This window comes from Colobus angolensis, unplaced genomic scaffold (genome assembly GCF_000951035.1).
Source record: "Colobus angolensis palliatus isolate OR3802 unplaced genomic scaffold, Cang.pa_1.0 Scaffold418, whole genome shotgun sequence".
Taxonomy (NCBI): domain Eukaryota; kingdom Metazoa; phylum Chordata; class Mammalia; order Primates; family Cercopithecidae; genus Colobus; species Colobus angolensis.
The window spans coordinates 1,300,623-1,309,031 of NW_012117577.1; the positions used below are offsets into that span (position 1 = coordinate 1,300,623).

General features: G+C 40.4%; 1 pseudogene; it reads right to left on the minus strand.

Annotated features, from left to right (window-relative positions):
• Positions 1-6,890: 6,890 nt before the first annotated feature.
• Positions 6,891-7,619, minus strand: LOC105522062 (annotated as a pseudogene).
• Positions 7,620-8,409: the final 790 nt, after the last annotated feature.

An 8,409-nucleotide genomic window follows, 5' to 3' on the forward strand; every position in this document is an offset into this window, starting at 1 on the left:
AGACTGGATTAAGAAAATGTTGTACATATACACCATGGAATACTATGCAGCCATAAAAAAGGATGAGTTCATGTCCTTTACAGGGACATGGATGAAGTTGGAAACCATCATTCTGAGCAAACTATTGCAAGGACAGAAAACCAAACACCGTATGTTCTCACTCGTAGGTAGGAATTGAACAATGAGAACACTTGGACACAGGAAGGGGAACATCACACACCAGGGCCTGTCGTGGGGTCGGGGGAAGGGGGAGTGATTGCATTAGGAGATATACCTAATGTAAATGACTAGTTAATGGGTGCAGCACACCAACATGGCACATGGATACATATGTAATAAACCTGCACGTTGTGCACATGTACTCTAGAACTTAAAGTATATTAAAAAAATTATTTCCCAACTTCAATTGTAAATTTTTTTTTTTGAGATAGAGTCTTGTTCTGTCGCCACTCTGAAGTGCAGTGGTGCAATCTCAGCTGACTACAACCTCCGCCTCCCGGGTTCAAGTAATTCTCCTGCCTCAGCCTCCTGAGTAGCCGGGACTGCAAGCGCCACCACGCCAGGCTAATTTTTTGTATTTTTTTAAGTAGAGATGGGGTTTCATCATGTTAGCCAGGATATTCTCAATCGCCTGACCTTGTGATCTGCCTGTCTCGTCCTCCCAAAGTGCTAGGATTACAGGCATGAGCCACCGCGCCTGGCCCAAAAATGTTTCTAAGTTGCAGTTTTGTTTTGTTTTTTTTTTCAGTCAGGGTCTCCCTCTGTCACCCAGGCTGAAGTACAGTTGTGCAATCATAGCTCACTGCTACATCAAACTCCTGGACTCAAGGCACCCTCCTGCCTCAGACCTAAATAGCTAAGACTAGAGGTGTGTGCCACTGAGCCTGGCTAATTTATTTTTATTTTTATTTTTATTTTATGTATTCATTCACTCATTCATTTAAGACAGGATGTCTCTCTCTCTATTGCCCAGGCTAGAGTGCAACAGGGCAATCTCAGCTCACTACAACCTCTGCCTCCAGGTTCAAGTGATTCTCCCACATCAGCCTCCCCAGTAGCTGGGACTGGCACGCACCCCCACACCTGGCTAATTTTTATATATTTTGGTAGAGATGGGGTTTCACCATGTTGGCCAGGCTTAATTTTTTTCTAGAGATGACGTTTTGCTCTGTTGCCCAGGCTAGTCTTGAACTGCTGGGCTCAAGCAATTCTCCTTCCTTGACTTCTCAAAGTGTTGAGATTACAGGCATGAGCCACTGCATCCAGCCTAAATTGCAAATTTAAAGAGATTATATCATTTTTTCCTTTTCAGCACTTTAAATGTCTTTGAAGATCAGTGCTTCTTGGTTAGTACAAAGAACAAATGTATATTTTAAATTTTTTAATAAAAATCTAAACATCTGGGCGGGCACGGTGGCTCACACCTGTAATCCCAGCACTTTGGGAGGTCAAGGCGGGTGGATCACCTGAGGTCGGGAATTCGAGCCCAGCCTGACCAACATGGAGAAACCCTGTCTCTACTAAAAATACAAAATGAGCCAGGCGTGTTGGCACATGTCTATAAGCCCAGCTACTCAGGAAGTTGAGGTGGGAGAATTGCTTGAACCAGGGAGGCAGAGGCTGTGGTGAGCTGAGATTGTGCCATTGCACTCTATCCTGGGCAATAAGAGTGAAACTGTCTCAAAAAAAACAAAAACAAAAAACAAAAAAACTAAACGTCTTTGAACAGAAAAGTTTGGGAGTGGTTTCCTCAAAGAATATATAAAAACTTTAACAATGTTTCCTGGTTTCAAGTCACTTTCAGAAAAGTTTTGTTCTAAATCCTGATAAGTGGAGCAAATAAAATCAGCATAGCTTACTGTGATGGAAGTGTTCAGTTGAGCTTCTGTCTTGAAAACACAGAAATTTATTTTGGTGACTTCTCAGAGCAAGTGGAATTTCAGTTAGAATTTGTATCATTCTAGTTTTTCCCCTCCCTGGGACACCCTGTGCTTGTAGCCCCACAAAATTTGTTGCACTCCTTCTTTTTCTATGTCAATTAGAATGCTCTTGTCTGCAAATAAATGCCAACAGAGTTTTTAAACAATAAAGAGATTTATTTTCACCTAAAAAGAGTGCAAGCAGGACAGTGACCATGGAAGTTGGAATCCACTAAGGAGTGTGTAACAACTCACCTGCCAAATTAACTAAAAAAAAAAAAAAAAGTCCAGGTGTAGGCACGTGAGAGGTTGTTTAATTCAATGGTTCCTCAACATTGTCACCATGAACTAATTTTTCTCGTGCGCTTTGGTTCTGTCATCCTCAGCCTTGTCTTCACAGTCATAGCACATCTGCCACACAACAGTGATTACATACAGCAGTTTCTCAACTTTGGAAGTTGGTATTTGGGGCTGAATCATTCATTGTTATGGGGGCCTGTCCTGTGCATTGTGGAATGTTTAGCAGCATCCCTGTTTTCTACCCAGTAGATGCCCATAGCACTCTCCCAACAGTTACAAAAAGCAAAAGTGTCTTCACTCTTAGTCATTGCCAAAAGTCCCATGGAGAGTGGGGGCAAAATCACCCCCAGAACTGCTCACTATAGACACGACAATCAGTAGCAGAAAACAGACTGATTTTTTTTCCTCCAAATACTTTCAGACCTTGCTCATACATTCTCAGCAGACTTCCCCTCTATGGCATTGCCTAGAATTGTCACTTGCCCATGCCTAAATTAACCACATACAAGGTAAATGGGAATCAATGCAGCCCTCAGACTCAGGCAAGTGAGATGCTGTACCAACCCACACCTCAGCATCTTTGGAATATATATATATATATATAAATATATATATAAACACACACAGACACATATATATGCTTATATATACACACATATATACATACACACACACACACACATATATATATAAAATTTTTTTCGAGACAGAGTCTCACTCTGTCACCGGCTGGAGTGCAGTGGCATGATCCCGGTTCAATCTCTGCCTCCCAGGTTCAAGCGATTCTACTGCCTCAGGCTCGCAAGGTAGCTGGGATTACAGGCGCATGCCACCACACCTACCTAATTTTGTATTTTTAGTATTTTTAGTTTCTCCATGTTGGCCAGGCTGGTCTCAAATTCCTGACCTCAAGTGATCTCCCCACCTCAGCCTCCCGAAGTGCTGGGATTACAGGCATGAGCCACCACACCTGGCCTGAAGTATATTTTTAAAGTAAACTTTGTATTGGCCACTCTTGTGTTGCTATAAAGAAATACCTGAGACTGAGCAATTTATTTTAAAAAATAGGTTTAACTGGCTCACGGTTCTGCAGGCTGTACAGAGCAGGCATCTCTTGGCTTATGGGGAGGGTTCAGGGAGATTTTACTCATGGAAGAAGGTGGAGCAGAAGCTTGCACATCACATAGCGGGAACAGCAGCAAGAGGTGGAGGCTGGAGGGCCACGCTTTACAAGGAATAGATCTCATCAAAACTCATTCACTGTCATGAGGACAGCACCAAGCCAAGAGGGATCCTCCCCCATGACCCAAACACCTCCCACCAGGCCCCACTGCCAACAATGAAGATTACATTTCAACACGAGATTTGGGCAGGGACAAATATCCAAATGATATCAAACCTTTTATTTTGGAATAATTTAATTTAAATTTACAGAAAAGTTATAAAGATAGCACAGAGAGTGCCTGTATGTCTTTTACCCAGTTTCCTCTAATATTAATGTCTTAACATAACTATGGCACATTTGTTAAAATTGAGAGAGTGTTATTGGTTCATGACTATTAATCAATTTTCACAGTTAATTCAAATTTCACCAATTTTTCCTACTATGTCTTTTTTCTGTTCCAGGATCCCATGCAGGATACAACATTACATTTAGCCATTAAGTCTCCTTATTCTCCTCTGGTCTGTGACAGTTTCTCAGTCTTTACTTGGTTTTGATAACCTGGATATTTTTGAATAGTGCTGGTCAGATGTTTTATATAATGTCCCTAAATTTGGGTTTGTCTGATGATGTTTTTTTTTCTCATGACTAGTTATAGGATTACAGACTTTTAAGAGGAAGACCACAGAGGTAAAGGTAAAGTTCTCTTCTTATCAATCGTGTCAGGAATACATACTACCAACATGACTTATCACTGTTGAGGCTAACCTTGATCACTTTGTTCAGGTAGTGTGTGCCAGGGGTCTCTGCTGTAAAGTTACTACTTTTTCCCTTTACAAAATCTATTGTTTGGAAGCAAGACACTAAATTCAGCCCATACTCAAGGGGTGAAGCTTTAAGTTACATCTCTGGAGGGGAAACTTCTACATGTATTATTTGGAATTCTTTAGTAAGGAAGATTTATCTTTTACCCATTTATTTATTTACTTAATCATATATTTACATATGTATGTCAGCATAGATCCAGGTATATTTGTTTTATTATTTGGGTTAAAGTACTATACTGTTTGTTTGTTATGGATAGTTAGTTTTAGGAGTCAACTTGACTAGGCTAAGCATGCCCAGGTAATTGGTAGAACATTATCGCTAGGTGAGGCTATGAAGTTTTTTCTCCTGGAAGAGAAAAAGGACATAGTAGGAAGAGATTTGAATCAGTCGACTGAGTAAAGAAGATAGCCCTCACCAATGTGGTAGGTATCATCCAAACTGTTGCATGATTAAACAGAATAAAAAGACAGAGGAAGGGTCAATTCACTCTCTCTTCTGCAGTCTGGACATCCATCTCCTCCTGCCCTTGGACATCAGTGCTCCTGGTTGTCAAGTCCTCAGGCTTGAACTGGAAATACACCACTGGCTTTTCTGGATCTCCAGCTTGAAGATGGCAGGTTGTGGGATTTCTCGGCTTCTATAATCAAATGAGCCAATTATATATATAATCTCCTATCGGTTCTGTTTCTCTGGAGTACCCTAATATAGTTGTTTCTCGTTATCATGTGGTTGTTCCCGCTATCATTTCAATGTCTTGATGTATATTCTTCTACTTATTTCTTCTTCCTTAGATATAAATAAGTACACAGGTATATAAATATGTTTGTATGTGCATTTCTTCTACAGAAGAAATTTGGTCTGAAAGTCAAGTCTGAAAAAGATTGTTTTAGAAGCACCCTCAAGTAAGTCTAAAGCACAGTCAAGATTGAGGACCACCAACCATCCTAAGCCAATTATGGTTGTTCTCATCAGGGCTGTCCCTAGCTGTATGGGGCCCTAGACACTTTGTGTGTGTGTGTGTGTGTGTGTGTGTGTGTGTGTGTGTGTGAAACCTCTATCTATATAAACAAAGGAAATAAGGAGAGAATGAGGCAGAATGGAATTAAGGCTGAAAGTTCATGATGAAGAGAAAAACTAAGAGCATACAAACTAAAGTTACAATGCAGAGACTATGAAGCAGACAGAAAATAAACAGAATGGGGACATAGTATAGGCCAGTTGGAAAAGGAAAACAGGAAATACACAAAAAGAGGTATGCCTCAATTCCGGACAGTTTTCTAGTTACAATTCGAGCGCCAATCCATGTTTCTTTTTTTAATGAACTGTAAATTTATGGAAGTTACTTTGCACCAGAAAAGTTCAATTATAGTATGCAGATGTGAAAAAAAAATGAATAAAAACAAGGAAGAGAATTGACCAATGCTGCAGAGATAAATAACGTAATGAAAGAAGTTAGGGGAGTATCCAGTTTATAGCCAGGAAGTGAGATCCATTCTAAGCTTTAGTTTGAAAAGTACATCAAAATCAATCATTTCAGAAGACCACTAGACAGATAGACTTCCCCAGAGTTTGCAGATCTGGTCTTTATTTTTGCAGACTCAGAAACATGAGCTGCCAGATTGCTAAGTCTTGTCTACCTCTTGGGTGTAAACACATTGATGAAGCTCATAGAAATTCATACATTGAAAACCCAACCAGGCACAGTGGCTCACACCCGTAAATCCCAACACTTTTGGAGGCTGAGGCAGGAGGATCACTTGAACCTAGGAGTTTGAGACCAGCCTGGGCAACATAGTGAGACCTCATTTGTAAAAAAAAAAAAAAAAACCTGCAAAAAACCTAATATATAATCTGTCATGGGATTAGAGTTAAAAAAAAAAGAAAAAAGAATACAAATTAATTGATTTATAAAGATAATTGCCAGTTGACTAAATACTTTTTTTTATTTTTTTATTGCTCATAGCATTATATTTCCATAGGCAAATTAATGTGGGAAACCAAATTATTATTCAAAGATTGCTTCATAAGTATAAAATTAGATGAATAGAAGTTGGTTGAAGTTAGTGCTATCAAGTTATAACAATCTGATGCATCCACTGTATCTTAAGAACATACATGCTGAAGAGCCTAGATACTTAAGCCTGTGGGCTAGAGCTGATGAACACTCTGAAGACACTATAGTAGTCAAAATAATAGTCCCCAAAGAAGTCCTCACCTTAATCTCCAGAACCTGTGAGTATGTTATGTTACATGGCAGGGAGAAATTAAGGTTGCAGATGGAATTTAGGTTGCTAGTGAGCTGAATTTAAAATAAGAAAATTATCCTAGATTATCCAGGTAGGCCCAGGGTAGTAATCACAAGGGTACTTTAAATGTGGAAGAAGGAGGTACAATTTAGAGTGACGCAATATGAGAAAGACTCAACTGGCCATGGCTGGCTTTGAAGATGAAGGGGGCCATGAGCCAAGAAATGTGGAAACCTCTAGAAGCTGGAAAAGGCAAGAATACAGATTATCCTCTAGATTCTTTAGAGAGGAATACAGCCCTGCTGACACCTTAATTTTAGCATAGTGAGACGCATCTACGACTTTAGGACTTTTTTCTGTCTTTGTACAAGATTTTATTAAAGTTCCTTACAGAACAACATCCAGACTCCAGACACAGCTGCTAAGGAGACCCTGTTATGCTGTGGGGACTGGCTGGGACATGGCAGGTGGCTCTGGCTTCCTACTTTTCTGTTCTGAGATGGGGGTGGTGGAGAGTATCTCATCTTTGGGTTCCACGATGCTCATGTGGTCGGACAGGGGCTTCCTAGGGCTAATCTTACCAGCTGGTTCCCAGGGCAGCATGATCTTCACCTTGATGCCCAGTACACCCTGTTGGAGCAGCACGTGGTGCACAGTGGTGTCAACACAGTATTAACAGGGTCCCAGCTATGGATCATCAGGCCATCCACAAACTTCATGAATTTAGCCCTCTGTCCGCAGAGTTCCCCAGACACAATGACCTTGAAGCCTTTGATCCCATTCTCCATGATGAACCGTAGCACACCATAGCAGGCCCTCTGCACAGCAAGCCCTCCTAAGGGTTTGTAACACAGAGACTCTGCCTGGGCAATGGCACATATATCTTGTGGACACCTTTTCAGCATAAAGCTCTACTTTACCCTCTGAAAAGCCAAACCTCTTCTGAACTATAGCAGTCAATTCCCTGATCTGCCAGACCTTCTCATCAAGAACATTCTGTGTTCTGGTGACTAAGGTAATGATTTCTGTCCTAGTTGGTGTAACTCAGACCTCGACTCCAGAGTAGCTATCTTCAGCCAGCTCCTGAATGAGAACTTCATTCAGTTCAGCTTTGAAGACACCATCAGCGACAAACTTCTTCTTCTTGGAAAACTGTACCACCATCTTGCTGTGGCACACCAGTGAAAGAAAAGGACGACACTTAGGACTTCTGACCTCCAGAACTGTAAAATACGGCAAATTTTTATAGCAACAATGGGAAATGAACACAGACACCCTGCCAAAATATGATTTTCTGACCTCTATTTGTGGATTCCATAAATTTTCCTTTCTTAATACCATCTTTTAAAGCAAACAAATATAATAACTTGGTGTAAACTTTTAGTTACATCACAATCCAGACAGGCTTCCCCAGCTGGATCATCTTGATTGGTGTTCACCAATTGTTTGGACACTTCTTGTTCTGGTAAATCATTTTTGTGGGCCATTTCTTGATCCTGGGAATCTCCAGACAATAGGATTGCAGAGATCTGGCTCTAAGATTTCTTATTGATACATTTTGTTCTCTTGAAGGTCATTCTAGACTAACCAAAAATGAAAGGTGAATTCTGGAATCCCTCCAAATGTCTGGGGACACCAAATCTAGGAGTGAAAAGGGCAGAACAAATATCTAATGGCATGAGTAAGCTGGCATATTGTAACCCAACGTATTTGATTATTGTTCCCTGCAGAATACAACTGCATTACAGTGTCAAAGGCTTGTATTAAAAGACAGAGCACGTTCCTCCTTGTATCAAGCTAGATACAAAGAGATCTTCCTCATCTCTGAAAACAGTTCTTTAGAGTCCATGTTACAGAGTCTAGATTTGTTCTAAATAATAATAATTTAAAAAGCTAACAGTTATTGAACTCTTACTATGTATCAGGCATTATTCTAATTTCATTTAAGTTCATT